General features: G+C 41.6%; 1 protein-coding gene and 1 non-coding gene across 4 annotated transcripts in view; both read left to right on the top strand.

Annotated features, from left to right (window-relative positions):
- The window catches only part of LOC120572304 (importin-8-like), a 36,387-nt gene that overhangs the window by 5,627 nt on the left and 8,607 nt on the right, over positions 1–22,153 (top strand). For 2 of the 3 annotated variants that reach the window (XM_039821565.1, XM_039821566.1), the window contains exon 2: positions 12,833–13,021. The gene's annotated coding sequence lies outside the window, so the exon portion shown is untranslated. The remainder of the gene's footprint in view (positions 1–12,832; positions 13,022–22,153) is intronic. The other variant, XM_039821567.1, reaches the window with a different exon arrangement.
- Positions 1,179–1,252, top strand: trnan-guu. Its single transcript has one exon. It is a non-coding gene; the product is annotated as a tRNA-Asn (tRNA).

The following is a 22,153-nucleotide window of genomic DNA, read 5'->3' as shown; positions in this document are numbered from 1 at the left end:
TTTTAATATATCACTGACAATTACATGAGCTATCAACTCTAAAGTAATTGGCACCAACATAACATTTTTCCCCAACTAGCCCCCAGGGCCAGTAGATCAGTTTTACTGGCCCAGAAAAAAGAGGGGGAAAATAGTTTTAGAAATTGTTAATTTATTACATGAGTTTATACTGATTTATACAAACAACAAACAAACAAAAGCATTTTCTGCATCTACAAATATGTGTTCAGTCAGTTTAATTGGATTTGCACACTAATAATTCCTATTATTATACAGTAATGCTTGTTTTAATTTAGGTGAAATGCCAGAATGATGCTATATTTTCACTGTGTCGAGGCCATGACACTGCTGCCTTCACTGACTCTGTAAACTTCCAATGTCGATTGTCATGAATCGATATTGTGTATTTTGGTTAAAAAAAGAGCAATGATAACTTTTGTAATATGGTTTTGGTATATATGTTTTAGATATTAAATACATAGATAATTTGCTGTGATGCTATGAAGAGAAGACCTGCTGATCAGGCAACTATCAGATATTTAAAGTAAAAGTACAATAGGCCATTTTGACCAATCAGTACAACGTTGTGGGCGTGGCTTCAGAAGAGGCCCTAAATCGTACCCTCCAGATTTTGTAAAAATTGCATGAGCCCTTTATAAAAAAATTAACTTTTCACATTTGTAGCGCCCCCTAATGACCAGTTTTTGACAAATGTGGTCCAAAGCCTCAAGAGTATCATGTTGACGCACCGACAGTTTTGTTGTCACTACTTAGAACTTAAAAAAAAGAAGTCAATGGCTAAAATGTATTTATCACACTATTCCTGTTGCCACCTTCTCTCAGCCTACTGCCACCTCCTCTCAGGCAGATATCACCTCCTACCATCAGGTACAATGTTAAGATGCTAATTATGCAGGCAAGGCGTTTCAGGCAGTTAAGGAGAAGTTCTTTGGCAGACCTGGCGAAAATTGCAAAGTTCTGCAATGATTTAGCTTAGGCGTGGCTAGCGGGCAGCCCCCAAGTGCACAACATCATTGGGATAAAATTTTTTGGAAAGTAATTTTGCAATTGCTCCTCTTTGGATCCATAGATATTGAATTAAAATCAGAAAAGTAGCAAATGGAAACGGGTGGGGCTTAAAGAGTGATGGCCTACCCCCTCAGGTTTGTGCCAGAGTTGTCTCTGTGGCGCAATCGGTTAGCGCGTTCGGCTGTTAACCGAAAGGTTGGTGGTTCAAGCCCACCCAGGGACGTTTTATGATTAAAAACAGGCCCTATAATGCTTTTTGTGGATTTCCACCATCATTTAGTTTGTTATATAGTTGTTTTGTGTATGTAATAGGTCTTTAAAGTAAATAAAAACACATTTTACACCAAAGGGAGCTTTTCCTCCTACAGAAAGAACTTCTCCTTAACTGCCTGAAATGCCTCACTTGCATAATTAGCGTCTCAACTATGTCAATTGGTGACATCAACAATTGAGAATACCCATAATTAGGGTTATAGTTAGGGTTTGCTGTGGTGTTGTGGGATTTGCTGTGGTGTTGTTTGATTTGCTGTGGTGTTGAGGGATTTGCTGTGGTGTTGTGTGATTTGCTGTGGTGTTGTGGGATTTGCTGTCATGTTATGGTGAAATGCTGTCGCCCGAAACACAAACTGCCTTTTTTTTAATGCTATTTTCGGCCGAATAATTTCTGTTGTTGAACATTCGGTGCACCTCTAATTTTTGAGGGGCTTGGAATGCTTGAAAACTCATGAAAATGTGCATACATGTCAGACCTGGTGAAAATGACAATAATAAAAAGGCTACACCTATAGTACAGACCAGTGTGAATACATTCAGAGAGGAATTATCAGACAACATTGACTGTCTGTCTTTCAAGCGTTTTTAACCTGATATAAACATGAGAAGCATTCCACTATTTTGCTGCTGAACTGAAAAAACAGTTTGAGCAAATTTTGTCAAGCAATGTTTTATGTAACAGTCGCCCCTCGTCTCTGCTGAGTTCAATGATACCTCACACAATAGTGTAAATCAAATGGGTCATTAGTTATAAAAAAGGGGTGTGGCTAAAGCATAGGGGGCAGGTCAAAACAACACCAATCAAAAAGGACACACAAGACTCTACCTTAAATGGTTCAAAAGCCATAAAATGGGGCGTGGCCTGAGTAAGTGGGCGTGGTTGAAGTATAGAGGCCGGCTCAATTCAATTTTATTTATAGTATCAATTCATAATTAAAGCTGCGAGCAGCGATGGACGGGCCCTCGCGCCTCTGCGTGCGTTGGGGTTACCGGCGGACGCCGCTCCTTGCGACCGTGCATTTGCGCGGCACTCAGACGCCGCAAACCGTCGCCACTGAAAAGGGAACTCCCCGCCGAGTTCAACGATAGCTCACACAAGACTCTACGTCATACGGTTCATTAGCTGTGAAAGGGGGCGTGGCTAAAGCATAGGGGGCGGGTCCAACCATCACCAATAAAAAAGGAAGTCTCTGCTGAGTTCAATGATACCTCACACAAGGGTCTATCTTAAACGGTTCAAATTTTAAGAAAGGGGGCGTGGCTTAAACATAGGGGACGGGCCAAACCATCACCAATGAAGAAGGAAGTCTCTGCTGAGTTCATTGATACCTCACACAAGGGTATACCTAAAATGGTTCAAATTGTATGAAAGGGGGCGGGGCTTAAGCATAGGGTGCGGGTCAAACCATCACCAATTAAAAATGAAGTCTCTGCTGAGTTCAATGACACCTCACACAAGGGTATACCTTAAACGGTTCAGATGTTATGAAAGGGGGCGTGGCCTGAGTAAGTGGGCGTGGTCATATTATAGGGGGCGGGCTCAGTATCACATGTAGACCACATATTATAAGTTTCATGTAAATCGGATGATGTTTGTCATATAAGGCAGATTTCATGTGGCCAGGGGGGGGCGCTATGACCAAAAGTCAATTTTGGCCTGTAGGTGTCCTCAGGCCTGGACCCTTGTCCATCGTGAGAAATTTCGGGCAGATACGACAACGTACACTCAAGTTACAACAACTTCTTTGGTCATCGCTAAACACTCAAATTGGCCGCCACGCCACGCCCACACCGTCTGACGAAAAGTTTTTCTTTTAATAACTTTTCATCGTTAAGGTGTTGAGATGGTACAGACCAAGTTTGAAGTCCATCGGATGAAATCTCTAGGAGGAGTTCGTTAAAGTATAGCACCTTGACTTTTAGGCCTTTTCCTGTTGCCACTAGGGGGCGCTATGACTTTAAGTAAATATCGGCCTTTATTTGTCCTCAGGGTTGGACTCTTATGAATCCTGAAAAGTTTTGAGGTAATCGGACAACGTACACTCGAGTTACACCCACTTCCTGTTTCGGCGGCGAAACGCACAAAATGGCCGCCCCACCACGGCCACGCCCTATGTCGAAAAGTTTTTCTTTTAACAACTTTTCATCTTTAACATCTTAAGATGGCACAGACCGAGTTTGAAGTTGATCGGATGAAATCTGAGTTCGTTAAAGTACGACATGTGGAAATGGCCAAAATCGCACTAATTTCGAACTTTGAAATCAAAATGGCAGACTTCCTGTTGGGTTTAGGGTATGGCTCTAATGACGTTTTTTGTACATCTTGACATGATACATATGTGTACCAAGTTTTGTGAGTCTACGTTAAACGCATTGCAGGGGCTCAATTTTCTTAACTTTCTAGGGGGCGCCAGCGAGCCATTTTTGTGCGCCTATTCCCGAAACCCTTAACATACGTAAATTTTCATCAGACTTGATGCGACCGCCAAATTTGGTGAGTTTTTGAATATGTTAAGGCCCTCAAAAAGCCAATTCATTTGACGGGAAAAAGAATAATAATAGAAAGAATAATTCCTTCAGTTTCAATAGGGCCTTCGCCGCTGTCGGCGCTCGGGCCCTAACAAGAGTTATCTCAAGACACTTTACAGATAGAGTAGGTCTAGACCACACTAGAATTTACAATTACCCAACAATTCCAGTAATTCCCCAAGAGCAGCATTCAGTGCAACAGTGGCGAGGAACAACTCCCTCTCAGGAAGAAACCTCGGACAGACCCAGGCTCTTGGTAGGCGGTGTCTGGCGGTGCCGGTTGGGGTTGTGATGAACAGTGGCAACAATTGTCACAATAAAGATAATGGATCATTGACTAGAAATAGTAATTGTAGTAGTTCATGGCATAGCAGGGCACTGCAGGGTGTCACAGGACTTAGCAGGGCGTAGTAGGACGCAGCAGGACGTAGCAGGGTATCGCAGAGCGTATCAGGACGTAGCAGGGCACTGCAGAGCGTAGCAGCTGTAACAGGGCATAGCAGGGCGCGCAGCAGGACCATGGCGATAGGCTGCAACCATGATTTAGGGGCCACCCTAATCCAAGGAAACATGCTGGGCAAAAAGAATACATATAACGATATCCAAAATCTGAGACAATATCTAGTCTCATATCACGATATCGATATAATATTGATATATTGCCCAGCTCTAGGAAGCACACAGATGGAGAGAGAGAAGCTCAGTGTGTCAAAGGAAGTCCCCCGGTAGTCTAAAACTATAACAGCATAATTAAGAGAGACAGGGTAAGGAGAGGAGCCTGGTCAGGCTAGAACTCTCCCCAACCGGATAAGGCTGTCTCCCTCTACTTTGATTGTATCATTGATTATATGGTAGATGAGTCTAACGACTACGAAGAGAAGCAGAGAAGAGAAGGGGTGCTGTGTCTGAAGCTATACACCCTCCCCCGCCGGTCTAGGCGAACGCTGCAACTCCTCACTCCCTAACTATAAGCTTTATCGAAGAGGAGAGTTTTAAGTAGGGCTGGCAAACGATTATTTTTTTTTTAATCGCGATTAATCGCTGAATTTCTATAGTTAATCGCGATTAATCGCATGTTTTATCACATGATTAAAATTCTGTTTTGCATTTCAGAGCTGTTTTTAAGTACATATTAACAATGGAAAGCAATTCTTACCAGTGTATCTTGATTTGGGAATCAAATGAATGTAAAGAAAGTTACTTCATGAACTTGACTTTAAGATTTGTATTTGTTTATTATTTATTGTAAACAAAAGAAGAAAAAAGAAAAAAAAAGAAGGGTACTAAACAACAGTCAGCAACTTGTTTATTGTCAAGGCCATGGTCAGAATTAAAGATGAAATAATAATGATTATTATTAATAACTATAACAATAACTTATTTCACCCAGGGCTCTAGAGTGCGACCAATTTGGTCGCAAATGCGACCAAAATTTGTAAGGGTGTGACTAAGATTTTTCCTAGGTTGCACCGGTGCACCGAACGTCCGTGCATCCGCTGCCTCTCCACGAACGAAGCGATGTTGTTTATATCGATGTGGTTTAATGTTGCGTTACATGACCCATTCCTTCTGTAAAGCCGTGCCTGTGTTTGGATCTCTCCTCCGCGCAGCCCCGCCCCCATTCACACGGCTCCCCTGCAACATGGAGAGACGCAGCGCCGCCGGTCCAAACTACTTACATTTGTCTACAGTTTTAATTGTTATTAACACAGCTGTATATTGTTAAGTATGAGAGGGAAACCTGTATTGGTACCAGTGTTTCCGCTGGTAACTCTCTGTTATTGCGGCCGCCATGATAAGAAAAACACATTAGAAGTTATTAAATGCAACTAACTTCAGTTTGTTGAGTAATAGCGTGTAAGACGGAGCCTGCTGGATTATAGTTCATAAAGGGGAGGGCGGGGGGGATGACATGTAGGAAAGGGCCGCAGGTCGGAGTCAAACATCTATATTTACCAACTGAGCTATCCGGGCGTCCTCTTTCTTTTTTAATCAGTCTGTTATTGTTGTTGAAAACAAGTGAAGTAGCTTTCTCAGAGATAATTTTTTTTTTATATATATATATATATATCCTAGGCTTTTTTTTAGATAACTTTCATTTACATGTGTTGCAGCCGTATATTTTTAAACTGGTAAAGGAAACCTTGTCTTTGCATTTTATTTTAATCCCAATCTGTTTTAATAAAAGAGCTTGTGAAAACTGGCTTTGACTTAAAACTGAACATTTAGCCCACTTTGTAAAAAAATACAGAGCTATATATTGTGTATCGCCATTCAGCGTTAACGGCGATGCAAGGAAAAAGTTGGGTGCACCTAAATTTTGTGCCGGTGCACCTAAATAAAAAAAGTTAGGCGCACCAGTGCAACCAAGGCAAAAAGTTATTCTGGAGCCCTGTCACCAGTAAATTGCTGTTGAACGACAAAAACAACCACCAGATGGGAAAAGGGTATTTTACAATTACTGTGAATGCACAGAGAGAGAGAGAGAAGCTATGTTTCCATCGACCCGTTTTTATCCGAATTAAGTGATATCGAATGAAAAATGCCTTATGGAAACAGTAAAATCCGACTGAATTTCATGAATATCGACTCAAATGAAATACGTTCGGTCTCATTGGATTTTCTCTTGATCGATATACGGCTTATGCGATAAACGCTGATGGAAACGTTATTTGCCGAATAAATAATGAATTGCGATTAAGTTTTAGGTCATTTTATGGTTGCAACCTGCAATAAAACGAAGAAGAAGAAGTTTCAGTTCATTTCCGCCCAGTATTTCCGCTCTGTTTGCAAAACAAAAACAGATGTAAGTGGACAAACGAGGAGACGAGATACTTTTTTAATTTAATTTACCAGAAAAATATAACAGCTATTTTAGATAGCAAAAATCTAAGAAACGCCATCATTTATCAAGAGCTCGCGAAGGAAATGACCAACAGTTACAACAGGGACATTAAATGCTTAACTTGAAAAAATTTAACGTGGTTTAATGTATCTAAACAACGATGATCATCACCAGATTTATCATGGTTATATCTTGTCATGAACACTTAAGCCTGTCAAAAAAACTAAATCTAAATCCAACGATTATAGAAGTTATCTCACGTTAATATTTTCTTCATCAGTGGCCGTGTTAATATGGCGAGGAAAAAGCTTAACGTGGTTTAATGTACCTAAACAATGATCAATCATCACCAAATTTCTCTCTCATATTACCCATCATAACCACGGAAAACTGTCAAATAATCTAACCCAAAGTCCAATTATGGACGTTATCTGACATAAAGCGTTTATGCTTCAGGGCAGCGGAGCGGCTGGGGGTTGACTCTCCACGGTTCTCATTGGCTTTATAAGTCCTAATGTGAAAAAGCTTAACATGGTTTAATGTACCTAAACAACGATCAATCATCACCAAAAACCCTCTTCTCTATTGCTCATCATAACCACTTAAAACGGTCAAATCTAACCCAATGTCCAATTATTTGGGACGGTTATCTGACACATTAACGTGAGATAACTTCTATAATCGTTGGATTTCGGATTTAGTTTTTGACAGGCTTAAGTGTTCATGACAAGATATGACCATGATACATCTGGTGATGATTGATCGTTGTTTAGATATATTAAACCACGTTAAGCTTTTCACTAAGCGCTTTAGAATGTCCCTCACGTCAAGAGAAGGGACTCCCGCGGAGTAAATGGAAGGCGCTCAAACAGCGATACACGGCTCAAAAAAGAGAGTTGTCTCGCAGCGGTTCCGGAGGGGAAATAAAAGGCAAGTTCCACCTTTTTGATGAGCTGGATCATATCCTCAGCCAAAGGTCCATCGGAGCTTAGGCTATAGCTTGGCTTCTAATATTAACAACTACTTTTGTCTAGCAAAACTTTGTTCGCAAAATTTTGCTTGAATCTTGTACGATTCAGTTCAAAAATGAATGGAAACACCATAAAATGTCTCAAATCAATTCGATATACCAATTTAATTGCAAAACAGCATGTGACGTCATTACGCAGAGGTTTTTATTCGCTTTAAAGCTGTTGGATGGAAACACACTTCCACCAGCTTTATTCGCATGAGTTTTTTTACCGAACTTCAGATAATTCGATTGACAAGTGGATGGAAACTTAGCTATAGAGACGCAGTTGGATGCTGTCCTCCTCTCCTACTTCAATGCCTAACGAATCTATCTCTTTCTCTCCCCTGTCTTTCACTGGTTGAAGCCTGAAAATACTGTAAAACTAATTAATAACTAATTACACTGGTCGGACTGTTGAGCTCTGTTTCAGACTGATACCTCCGGTTCAGGCTGGTCCTCAACACGTGCCTTTTTCAGTCACGGAAAATACTTTTCAATACTCATCTGGATTGAAGCCGCAAACATTCATTGTAAGAGTAAAACATGACATAACATTATTTATAATACGTTTATTTGATTCACAGCTGCTACATATAATGTTTTGACCTTGACAACCCAACTGCATTTTACCGCAAACTTTCGACTAGTTAACTTTCTAAAGCAGGCACAATCGCTTGTTTGCCAAGAGTCAGGTCGGTGATTGTGAATGTGTGATTGTGTAAAGGTGTTCACGAGATAGATACTTAACAGGAGAGTCTTAACAGTTTTATTTGAGTGATTTGAATGTTGGGCAGTTATTTGTTTATCAATAAATGCTTATAATGGCTACCACGCCCACACCTTTGGACGAAAACTCAAGCTTTTAAAAACTTTTCATCGTTAAGGTCTTGAGATGGCACAATGAATTTGAAGTTGATGGGATGAAATCTCTAGGAGGAGTTTGTTAAATGTTAAATGTATAGCACCTTGACTTTTAGGCCTACTTCCTGTTGCCACTAGGGGGCGCTATAACTTTGAGTCAATATCAGCTTGTAGATGTCCTCAGGGTTGGACTCTTACAAACCTGAAGAGTTTTGAGCCAATTGGTCAATGTACACTCAAGTTACACCCACTTCCTGTTTTGATGGCGAAACGTACAAAAGGTCGCATCAAGCCTGGTGAAAATTTACAAAATTAAAAAAATGTAGCCCCGCTTAAACGTACTGTTTAACGTAGACTAACAAAACTTGTACACATATGTAGCATGTCAAGACGTACAAAAAAGCTCATTGGAGCCATACCCTTAACGCAACAGGAAGTCCGCTGTTTTGAATTGAAAGTTTGAAATTAGTGCCATTTCCACGTGTCGTACTTTAAAGGTCCCATGGCATGAAAATGTCACTTGATGAGGTTTTTTAACATTAATATGAGTTCCCCCAGCCTGCCTATGGTCCCCCAGTGGCTAGAAATGGCGATAGGTGTAAACCGAGCCCTGGGTATCTTGCTCTGCCTTTGAGAAAATGAAAGCTCAGATGGGCCGATCTGGAATCTTACCTCCCCTTTCTCTGCTTTGCCCGCCCAGAGAATTTGGCCCACCCATGAGAGAGAGACATCATGGCTTTCAAACGAGCAAAGTGGCAGTTGGTCAAGGCCACACCCCCACCCCCTCTCTCTCCTCCTCAATACAGACCCAGAAATGGCACATACTAACGAAAGCTCATTGTGGGACTGGCTCTAGTGGCTGTAATTCTGCACCAAGGCTGAATTTTTGGGAAAGAGACTTCAGATACAGTATTAGGGGACCATTAAGAGTACCATGTCATGGGACCTTTAACGAACTCCTAGAGATTTCATCCGATCGGTCTGTGCCATCTTAAGACCTTAAAGATGAAAAGTTATTAAAATAAACATTTGTGGTCATGGGGCCTGGCCGTGGCAGCGCGGCCATTTTGTGCGTTTCACCATCGAAACAGGAAGTGGGTGTTACTTGAGTGTACATAGTCCAATTGGCTCCTGAGGAACTCTGAGAGATTTCATCGGATGAACTTCAAATTCGGTCTGTGTCATCTAAAGACCTCAATGAAGAAGAGTTATTAAAAGCAAAACCTTTTGTCGAACGGTATGGGCGTGGCGGCCATTTTGAGCAATTATCGATGAACGAAGAAGTTGTTATAACTTTAGTGTACATTGTCATATCTGCCCGAAATTTCTCACGATTGACAAGGGTCCAGGCCTGAGGACATCTATAGTAGGCCTGCACGATAAATCGTTATAAAATCGTGATCTCGATTCACCCTGTTCACGATTTAATTTTTAAACGACTTCGATTTAAAAAAAAAAAGGACAGCTCTAACAAAGTTCAGGGCTTCACCCTCAGCCAATGACCTTTTAGTCACGTGTTTCACTCGTCGAGCGAGCGCGGTAGTTTGGAAATAAACCAAATGGATATTGATGAAAACCCAGGTACTAGTGACGAGAATCAGCCAACCACTCAGTCTCAAACCGAACTCGTTCCAAAAAAAGGCCTGCGTTCGGTGGTGTGGAAGTATTTTGGATTCAAGCAAGACGACGAGGGTCAGTCCAACGTGATTTGCAAGGCATGCTTTGCCCCCGTTGCAGCAACGCAAAGTAACACCACCAATCTTTACCAGCACCTTAAACGTCACCACAAAGTGCAATATGATGAAGCCAGGGCCATATTCAGTGCAGTGCGTTAAACTTCTATTTTTGGTAACTTATTTGAATGGCCAGTTGAATGTTAATTCTATAAAAGGCAAGCAGTTAAAAAGTGTGCTGAAAAATCATTCTGTTTTTGATACTGTACTTAAATTGGCAATTGACAAACTCCATTTCTCTAGAGTCTGAAGCTGTAGCATGTTGATTGACATGTTTTAATTATGTAAAGACACGTTCAAGGAGTTCAGATAGAACCTGTATCAGGGCCATATTTAGTTCAATGTGTTATATGTCACTATTTTTGGTAGCCTACTGTACTTAAATGGCCAGTATGTACTTTATTTTCTTTATTCATCGAAGCCTCTATGTTTACAGGCTTGTGGTGATGTGCAGTGTGCTATAGGTGCCAAAAGAAAATCTGTTTGGTACTGCCAATTTGTTTTGTTTTGTCATGGTTCATGTGTGCATTAAACATTATACTACTACATCATACTATACAATTCTAAGCTAAAAAATCATGATTCGTATTTTTCCCCGAATCATGCAGGCCTAATCTATAGGCCAAAATTGACTTTTGGTCATAGCGCCGGCGCGGCAACAGGAAATCGGCCTTACAGTATATGACAAACATCATCCGATTTACATGAAACTTAGAATTAGGGATGCACGATATTGGATTTTGGCCGATACCGATATCGATGTATATACACATTTTTCCCCTGATATACTGTTCACTTTAATTCTACTGAAGAGAAATCCAAGTATCTCTCCTGTACTACCTTTACCTTATTACAGTCATGTGTTGTAGATAAGGCAATACACAGGACCAACAACATTTGATTCTACCATAAATGTATCATTTTACAAATGTAGACTGACATTCACCCCTGAAAAATAGTTAAATTATTTAACTTGGAGGAGAATAAATTATATGCCAGTGCCACATTTTATTTTTAAGTTCAGACTTCAAACTTCAGTCCTTAAGAGTAAAATAAATAAAAATAAATTTTCAAATAAAAAATGTAACTCCTCTCCTACTTGAACAGGTCTGCTAAATGCCTTACATCAGAGGAAACCCTAAACAGCCGTTCACTGTCAACACGTAGCACGACATGCACTCGTTCTCTTTCTATTTTCCATTTCACAAACGTATTATCAAATGCAGATGCAATTGCAGCTGCTGTGTGAGAACCGGAGCATTCCTGTGTGTGTAGGTCGGACAGCTTTTTTAAGGGTGAAGTCTTCGTCTATCCACTGGGCAGTGAGGCTCAACATGCTAACAGGACTCACGCTTGATGTCCAAATGTCCGCAGTAAAGCTAATGTGACTAGCGCCGCGAGGAGCTTTTCAATGTGACTGGCGACAACACTCTGGAGATCAGATAACGGCACATCAGAAAAGTAGCGCCGGCTAGGCATAGCCTTGGCATAGCATAACGCGGCTCCACCACGCTCAACGGCTGGTTATCAAGAGCAATACATTCAAAATTCAACTTTTACCTTTGGGTGGTCGCTGCTGTATTTTCTAGCTTTGTCAAAGGACTGAAGTAGAGGCTGCTGTTGGGTTTTTGTCGGCGTTTTTTCTTCTTACTTTTCTCGGTGCTGCTCAGGATGACGGCTCTTGAGATGCGTAATCATATTTGTAGTGTGGAACACGCCTCCTCGCATCACTTGTGCTTTACAAGTACTGCGTATAGCAAGTTTGTTATCTGTTTTACATTCGAAATACCTCCACACAGCCGACATGTTTTAAGTTTAAGTTGCTGGCGCTCATGCTACGTTCATGGTCGTCATGTGCGCATAGTAAACAAGACACCCTATCGGCATGGCTCATCGGCAGAAATATTCATATCTGCCGATGCCAATGATGACCATTTTAAGCTTTTATCGGCCGATACCGATGTCGTGCCGATATCATCGTGCATCCCTACTTAGAATGTGTGGTCTACTTGTGATACTGAGCCGGCCTCTATACTTTAACCACGCCCATGTACTCAGGCCACGCCCCCTTTTATGGCTTTTGAACCGTTAACGGTAGAGTCTTGTGTGAGGTATCATTGAACTCAGCAGAGAGTTCCTTTTTGATTGGTGATGGTATGACCCGCCCCCTATGTTTTAGCCACGCCCCCTTTCATAACCTGTTGGAGGTCGGTGGGCCTGCCACACTTTAGCATACTTCTCAGAGAGAGAGAGGCTGAACTAGGCTTTAGCATCTGTGTTTAGGTGACTGCAATATCTTTGTTTACCTTTTTAAAGGTTCAGCTAAACGTAATGAGTTTAAATACACTTTCAGGAAGACAGAAAGTTCAGCGAGTTGGGACGGCACTGCACAATAACACGTTGTGGTTTAACTGTACTGCCTGCTTAATTGTTTACTCAATTGAGTGTTCATTAAATGCTTCTGTGTAAGTTATCAAGGTCTCCTGAACCTTCTTCACGTATGTGAAATGAGTTGTGCTGCTCCTGAGTTTCTCTTTCTTTTTTTTCCAGGTACCAGTGCAAACATACTGAATTTCCAGCTGTACCTCCTGGAAGGCCTGGACAGGTGGAACCAGGATTCAGGGACTGCGGCGGTGACCAGCAGGCCGTCATCCCTCCTCACCTACGCCGGGACTCTGTCAACACCAACAGCCTGAAGGTGTTTGGCCGGACATTTGTTCCAACCTGCCAAATACACTGGTATGTCTAAGTAGGGCTGGGTACCGAACGTCGATACTTTTATGGTATCGAAAAAAATATTTCAATCCTATGAGTATCGAAAAATACTTTATCTTTCGGTGCCAAATTTCGGTTCCAAAAGCGTCTTAGCGTGTAAGCGCAAGCTTATCTGTCCTCTCTGCATACTGACACAGAGCGGAGCTCCGACCGACACACACACACATACGCACCGGAGAGGTGCGGACGGAGTAAACTGTCTGCAGTTTTGTTGAAGTCACAGAGAGTCACGGTTGGTTTCAAGTGTGGTTACAGTTTTTAAAACTTCACGCAGACAGCGTTTGCTGTGATATGATATTAATGGCGAACGGGAAGCGGTCGCGGTGCTGTTGACGTTCCACTTCCTCTTACAAGCAGCCACAACGGTGGTTTCTCTGCCCTGATGACTGACTGACAGGCTGAGCTTGCAAGGCAAGGCACTTTTATTAATGTTACTCTGAGTGAGCAGTTTTACCAGATTTTTTTAATTTTGATAACTGTTTTGATTCACAATTAAGGTGGAAATAAAAGCTTTGTGTTTAATGTATTTTTGTTGATGTTGAAATGGATTTTAAAACATATGGTATCGAAAAAAGTATCGTTAGGAATCGGTATCGAAACTGAGGTATCGAAATTGGCACCGGATCGAAAGATTCTGAACGATACCCAGCCCTATGTCTAAGTGATATCTGGCAACATGATACTTATGGTTTGTAGGTTTTTAGTGTTCTAACTTTAATTGAACAAGGCTTTATTTGTATCACTCCCACTGCCAAAGCAAACCGTACATGTATACTCATAGCAGAAACAGCTCTGATATTAAAATTAAACGGTATCACAATAGAATGCTTTGAATACAACTCCGTAGAGGCTGCTCCCGAGCAGTGGTTGGAGGACATACAAAAAAATAAGAAATGATTGTTTACATCCCTACCAGAGGCATGGACAATGGACAGTTTTATTTCTGTATGTTTTTTGATGGTTATACTGTTCAGTTTTTGTGAAACTGGTGCTGAAATAACTAGAGATGTTCCAATACCAGTATCGGTATCGCCTCCGATACTGCCTAAAACGCTGGTATCGGTATCGGGAAGTACTGGAGTTAATGCACCGATCCGATACCACATAATAAAGCCCTAAAGAAAATCTACGTTAAAGTAGTTTATTTATGTTCTTTTTCCGTTATAACGGACTGTCAAACTGGATAGTAAAAGAAAGTTTTGTGGCATTCATTGTTTGTGTTTGTTCGTTTCACAAAGAGTTTAACCTGAGCCAGACCGACAACAAAGATAGAAATCATATCACACCCATACAGGGATAGTAGTATACAGTTGTTAAAACATAATATATGACACACTGGTATCGGATCAGTACTCGGTATCAGCCGATACGCAAGTTCCAGTATCGGAATCTGTATCGGGAAGAAAGAAATGGTATTGGATCACCTCTAGAAATAACCATGCAACTTCAAGTAAATTAACAAGGTAGTTGCCATAATCAGGGGAAACATCATCCTCTGCTGTATGTCTATGTATCCAAAATAATTGAATTTAAAGTCAATAGTCCAATTCTTAATTCTGCACATATTTCTGTTACTGTAGTCCTATTTACTATTTAATTATTTCATCCATGCGTGGCGCAGAGGATCCGTGCGCACTGTCACCTGCCGCGGAGACGCTGGCCTCACTAACCTCTCCTCCTCTGAGTCAGGTCTCCCTCACACTGGACTCAGTTTCACTGAGCCTACTAACACTTAGAAAATAAATTGCATTACATCAGTGAGTTCAAATTGCTTATTGTGCGTAATTTGGACTGACACTGAGATGCATGTTGTTCTGTAACTGGTGTGGCGCTGCCACTATTCTCTTGATTTCCACTTCGACATTAGACATTTTTTGAGTGAAAGAAACGTTACATTTAGCATATATCGTCACAGGTAACAAGCTAACCATCACAAAGTGTTGTAACAATGCTGGGAACAGGCAAATTGTATCTTTATAGTTGTATCCATATGATGTGACAGACTTAGGTTAATATTTCACCAGGTCCGAGGGCTAGAGGGATGTGTTAAGTAGACCCCATAAAGTTATCCTGCAACTGATTTTGATACTGTGCTGTACGGATGGTAGCTACAGGATTAATACTGATACTCTAAAAGCTTTGTTTCAGATTTTTGTGGCTTTGAATCAAGTGCCTAACTTTGTGTTCAACATTGGGGTGGTTGAGATGGCCACTTTTGAGCAAAATTAAAATTTTGAACGTCAAACACAATTTTTCTGCAACGATTGTTGCCTTTTCTGCATCAATTTATGGTTCAAATGCCTTTATTTATGTAAAGGAAATTATTATAGGTTTTTGGGGTGGGTTGCAATAGCAAGTTTTGATTATTAGGGGGGTTGTAATGTTTGAGATACCAGTATCAGAAAAGCCTCCGATACCACCCTAAAATGCTGGTATCGGTATTGGCGAGTACTGGAGTTTATGCACCGATCCGATACCAGATAATTAAGCCCCCAAAAAGGTATACTTCAAAGTAGTTTGTTGATGTTCTTTTTCTGTTATGACTGACTGTCAAACTGGATAATAAAAGAAAGTTCTGGCGTTTAACCTGAACCAGACCATACAACAAATGATATAAATCATATCACCTGCATACAGGGATAGTAGTATACAGCTGTGTATGTATTTTTTTTACCACGCTACCCGTTTCATAAAATTTGATAATAATTTGAAGCTTCTGGTCATCAGTGATTTCAGGCAACAAGATCAGTTATATTTTTTACACAGTCATTACTGTAGTTGGAATTAAAGACATTAATGAGACCAAATAAAAAAAATATTTTCTTATAATAAACCACTTTTGTATCATTCATAGCAATCAAAATGTGTCACACTTCTTTTTCTAACTTTAAAATGTGTTTAGTCCAGCAAACAATGATGGACTGATCATGTGTTTCATATTCTCAAAAATCTGGTTTATGACGCCGAAAGCATCAGTAACATAGAATCGTTCAATTCAGTTAGTGAAATATTCTTCCTCAAATTTTAGTGCAAGAACATTTCTAGACAAGACATCAGGACATCCTAATTTCCGCACATTTTTCGTGAGGCGTTATTGGAATATATTTATTGTTGGACTACTTTCATTTAAAGGTGCTTACAGTTAAAAACAGACTTGGTGGAATGGTGCACACTGACATTGAGGAATCTGGAAATGTAGTTTTTATTTGTTTAAACTGGTGTGTGAAACTTAAATGTAACATGATAAGACAATTTTATACTTAAATGTAACATGATAAGCCAATTTTATTTTATTTTGATATTTTATTGAATCAGTTATTTTATGTTATATGGACTGAATGTGGGAGAAAACCGGAGCACCCGGGGTAAACCCAAACATACCGCCAAGGTAACCTGACTCCGCCAGATGGATTGCTTCGCATTTGCTCGGCATATCCATCTGGGAACTTTCGGTTGGAGAACTTTTGGGAAGGGGCGAAAATACTGGTTAGCTGATTGGATGAACCATCTGTCTATCACCTATGTTGGTGATAGACGGGCCAAATCAACCAATCAGATCCACGAAGCGTATGAAAATACATCCACAAGCCCCTGCTGCTGCAGGCAAAGCATAGCTCGTTAGCTCAGCAAGTAAGCAACATGTCGGTAAAGGATATTTGCCGTTTGTGTAACGAGAATTTAGGAATTAAAGGCACCATTTCAGGTTCCCGGTCCATATTCCAAAAGAAGGATCCAAGAGAAAAAAAGCATTAGCGAGTGGCTAATAGAATTGGGGCTACCGCTGTCTGAAAATACTGGTTAGCTGATTGGATAAACCATCTGTCAATCACCACCTAACCCACCTCAAAACCAACGCTGATTGGCCCGGTCGTTTGGCTAACGGCTCCAAATTTTCTCTATCTCAAAATGCCAGACTGATCTGCGAGTGGAAAACTGGAGCTCGCGAGATCAGGACGGTCTCACGAGGCTACCGCCAAGGTAGACGAGACACAAACTCAGAAAGGCTCAGGCTCGATCACCGAACCCTCGCCTTCTAGCTGTGAGCTCACGCTGTTGACCATTGAGGAGGCCCTGGTTCGGGCTCGGGTCCTGCCCCCCATCCAGGTGGCCTCCTGCTATATTGGTCTCTGTGCCTTTAAGGACAGGGGCCGGTGGAGGAGACGGTAACCTGGATGTGAGGCAGGACTGGAGCCCTTTACTGCTAATGTTGTTCTTTTTATATTTACTGAATATGGGAGAAACACTCGGAGCACCCGGAGAAAACCCTAACGTAGCAGAGACACTACGTTTCACTTAAATACAACCAAACCTGGTTCTACATCTGCAGATGTTGGAGATGGCTTTGCCCACAGATGACAAGAACCTGGAGATGGTGCTAAACTTTTTTGGTGGTGTCATCAGGTGATCTTTGACTAAGGAGGCAGTACAGTTGATCAGTGCTGGTTCCTCTAGATACATGGAGACCAGCACATGGTCTGCACAGCCCCACTTCTTATACAAGTCCTGGAGAATGGCCTTGTCAAGGTTTTGAAAGGTTTTCCAGCTGGTACCAAAATCTACACCCTCGACTTTGGTCCACGTTCTTTCAAACAGACGGCTAATGGTGGCCTCTGGGTTTCCAGTGGTCCATCCCACTTTTGTTTTCCTTAATATTTGCGAAACCAGCTTCTCTGTGAATACCTTGATGTACATTTTTCTAATTTTATCCTTTGCCGTTGTATCCTGTGAAGGTTCACTACATGTCTCCTCACATACTGAGCGAGACGCTGCAGCAGTTGCCATGGGCAGATGACATGGACCTCTGGTAACTGTGGGGTTGCCAGGGACTGATTTTTTTAATATGGTGTTTAACACCTTTTCACTGTGGGTCTGGGTGTTCAGCCACCACCCCATCAGTCCCAGGAAATGTCACACTTTGTTCTTTATGTCAGTGTACATGTCAGCATGTGAAAGAGGAACAATTGCGTTACCGCATGACCTCCTTCTCACTGGTTCTGGGAACATCGCGGGTGCAATCCCATGGATGAGGTCCTTGTAGAGGATATCGGTAAGTTTCTGTGTGAATAACATCCTCTTACTGAGGGACACATTCTTGAACTTGGGAATCACATTAACCACATCTCCAACTTGTGGTTTTTTACTGTCCATTGTCTGAAGCAGGGCGTCAAAGCTCTTTATGGCTTCCTGCATTGAGTGGCTTTCAACATTGGAGTCCTTGTTGAATTTGGTCCTCAGATCCTACAATATACGATGAAACCATGTTTTGGCCAAGCGCATTGCAAAAAAGGTATTGATCTTGCTCTCTATTGCTTTTATAAACTCTTTGAGCTTCTTTTGAGATGGTGTCCCAGCCAAACTCTTAATTTGGGTAATTGACCGAGAAATGTCTTCTGCAACATTTTCAATATCCCAAGTGCATTCATGTTGCAGCAGCTCATATTTAGAGTCTGGCACTTCATCCAAAAGAGGATTAATGGTCGTAGTCACCTCCTCCATGATTATTTCTTCCACAGCTGTTAATGTTGAAATCTCAATAACACTGTCCTCTGATGAGCTCTATATCTTCTGTCTCATGTTTTCTCTAATCTTCAGTGTCTTCCGGCTCAATATGTCCTGTCAATTCTTTCTGGGAGGGGGTCTGACCTGTGACACCTTATGTGTTTGAGTAAGGCACACAATTTTCACCTTTGCTGGGAAAGCTTTTAACATTTTGAAGTCTGCGAGGGCGAGTGACGCGCTGAATAACTACAGGCTCTCTAGTGGGCATAGTAGTGGAGAGAGCCAAGTTGACATTTTGTGCAACCTCTTTAACAACTAAGCCTGTCAAGCGCTGTGAGCTGACACACCATTTGGTCCTCAGCGTTCAGAGCTCCTCCAAAACTCTGATAAAGGATGCCGCCCAGACTGGACAGAACACGCTCCTCAGAAACAAAACACTCCTCAGATGCTGAAACATTTTCGCTTCTAAGAGTCTTCAACCAGACTTTTGACAAGGCTGTTATAATGTCCAAAAGCAGGTCAGCCATCATGATTTTAGTGGCATCATCGGGAGTGCGGGATTTCAACGATTCCCACTGTTTTGCTGTTATCCTTTTGAAAAAGGATTCGATCAGTGGGCGAACGGTATCTTTTGAAACCTGAGGAACAGGTAGACATAACACATTACAAGCAGGTAACCAAGTCACCACATGTGGTCATTGCCTGCTACAAGCAAAGTATGCTCAGATTATTATTCTATCTGACAACATTATATAAAGGATCCCCTAAGAGAGAGACCTTTTTTTTAAAGAGTAAGATCCTTTTTGTTTAACATGAAACGTCCCCAACATCGCTTTCGCCAAACCCACCAGACTCCATGTAAATAATCAGTAGTTTTATCCTAGTAAAACACTCTTCATTAGGTATGCACCGAATATTCGGCCACCAAAAATTTTCGGCCGAAAATGGCCCAAAAGGGCATTTTCGGTTTTCGGACGAAATACTTTTATCACCGAAACAATACGGCCGAAATGTTGTGATGACTCAAACATCTGCACGTGTGTCAGTACCCGATCCGTTCCACCTGCAAAGCGTCTCCTAAGCAAAGAGATTGAGACGGACCACAGAGTGAAAACAATGAAAAGTACGCTCTTAGAGTCTGTCGGCACACGTTTCAGTGAGATCTATTCGGATCCTCTGCACTTTATCGTGACTGTACTTGATCCGCGTTATAAAGACCATTACTTGGATGCGGAAATAAACAGGGCGCACAAGAAATAATCCAGGCCGCGATGGATGCGGAGAACCCGCGTGGAGACGGAGACGGATCGCGCACGGAGCAGCACCCAGCGCAGGAGCAGCGCCCAACGCAGGAGGAGATCAGAGCGCAGAAAAAAAGACTTGTCTCTCTGCACCAGATGAGGGGCATGCACCCTCATTGGCCTGCCTCCCTCTACTCTCGCTATATTATTAATTATATAATAAATAAAACTGATGACTACGAAGAGAAGCAGGTGGGCCAGGTTAGGTGGACGCTGCAACTCCTCACTTCCTAACTATAAGCTTTATCAAAGAGGAGGGTTTTCAGTTTACTCTTAAATGTGGTGACGGTGTCTGCCCCTCGAACCCAAAGTGGGAGCTGGTTCCACAGGAGCGGAGCCTGATAGCTGAAGGCTCTGGCCCCCAGTCTACTTTTAGAGACTCTAGGAACCACAAGTAGCTCTGCATTCTGGGAGCGTAGTGCTCTACTAGGACAATAAGGTACTAAGAGCTCTTCTAGGTATGATGGTGCTTGACCATTTAGAGCTTTGTAAGTCAGGAGGAGGATTTTAAATTCGATCCTAGATTTCACAGGAAGCCAGTGCAGAGAAGCCAATACAGGAGAAATATGATCTCTTCTCTTAGTTCTCGTCAGAACATGTGCTGCAGCATTCTGGATCAGCTGGAGAGTCTTAAGGGACTTATTTGAGCAACCTGATAATAAGGAATTGCAGTAGTCTAGTCTAGAAGTAACGAATGCATGGACTAGTTTTTCAGCATCGTTTTGAGACAGGATATTCCTAATTTTGGCAATGTTACGAAGATGGAAAAAGGCTGTTCTTGAGGTTTGTTTTAAGTGGGCGTTGAAGGATATTTCCTGATCAAAAATAACTCCTAAATTTCTGACAGTAGTGCTGGAGGCCAGGGCAATACCATCCAGAGTAGCTATATCTTTAGATAATGAAGTTCGGGGGTGCGTTGGTCCCATCACAATAACTGTCTGAGTTTAACATCAGGAAATTGTGGGTCATCCAGGATTTTATATCTTTAATACACGCTTGAAGTTTAGCTAACTGACCACTTTCGTCTGGCTTAATTGACAGATATAATTGGGTATCGTCTGCGTAACAGTGAAAGTTAATTGAGTGTTTCCTAATAATATTACCTAGAGAAAGCATATATAAGGAAAATAGAATTGGTCCAAGCACTGAGCCTTGAGGAACGCCATGGCTAACTTTAGCGTGCTTGGAGGGTTTATCGTTAATGTTAACAAATTGGGATCCCTCAGAGAAGTAGGACTTAATCCAGCTTAGTGCGATTCCTTTGATGCCAACTAAGTGTTCCAGTCTCTGTAACAGGATGGTATGGTCAATAGTGTCAAATGCAGCACTAAGATCTAGTAAAACAAGGATGGAGGCAAGTCCTTTGTCTGCAGCAGTTAGAAGGTCGTTAGTAATTTTCACCAGTGCCGTCTCTGTGCTATGATGCTTTCTAAATCCTGATTGAAAATCATCAAATAAACTATTGCTATGTAGAAAATCACATAACTGATTAGCAACCACCTTCTCAAGGATCTTGGATAGAAAGGGAAGGTTAGATATAGGTCTATAGTTTGCTAAGACCTCAGGATCGAGGGTGGGTTTTTTCAGAAGAGGTTTTATCACAGCTATTTTAAATGACTGCGGTACATAACCTGTTAATAAGGACATATTGATCCTATCTAGTAATGAAGTGTTTACCACGGGTAACGCTTCTTTGAGTAGTCTCGTTGGGATGGGGTCTAAGAGACAGGTAGATGGCTTAGCTGAGGATATCTTTAACATTAATTGTTGGAGGTCTATAGGATAAAAGCAGTCTAAGTATATGTCGAGACTAGTCGTTATTTCTAGCGACCCTGCGTTTAAAGGTGAACCGTTAGAAGTTGAGGGCAAAAGGTGATGAATTTTATCTCTAATTGTTATAATTTTATCATTAAAGAAGCTCATGAAGTCATCACTACTCAGTGCTAGAGGAATAGATGGCTCAGTAGAGCTGTGGCTATCTGTCAGCCTGGCTACAGTGCTGAAAAGAAACCTTGGGTTGTTCTTATTTTCTTCTATTAGTGAAGAGTAATAGTCTGATCTGGCTTTTCTTAGGGCCTTCCTATAGGTTTTGAGACTTTCTTGCCAATCCAAACGGGATTCTTCCACTTTGGTGGAGCGCCACTTACTTTCGAGGTTTCGCGAGATTTGTTTTAATTTGCGAGTTTGGGAGTTATACCAAGGTGCTAGTTTCCTTTGCTTTATCATCTTCTTTTTTAGGGGAGCAACACAGTCTAAGGTTGTCCGTAGGCAAGTTGTAGCACCGTCTACAAATGTA

Source organism: Perca fluviatilis, chromosome 14, assembly GCF_010015445.1.
Source record: "Perca fluviatilis chromosome 14, GENO_Pfluv_1.0, whole genome shotgun sequence".
NCBI lineage: Eukaryota > Metazoa > Chordata > Actinopteri > Perciformes > Percidae > Perca > Perca fluviatilis.
This window is presented reverse-complemented; position numbering and strand designations above follow the sequence as displayed.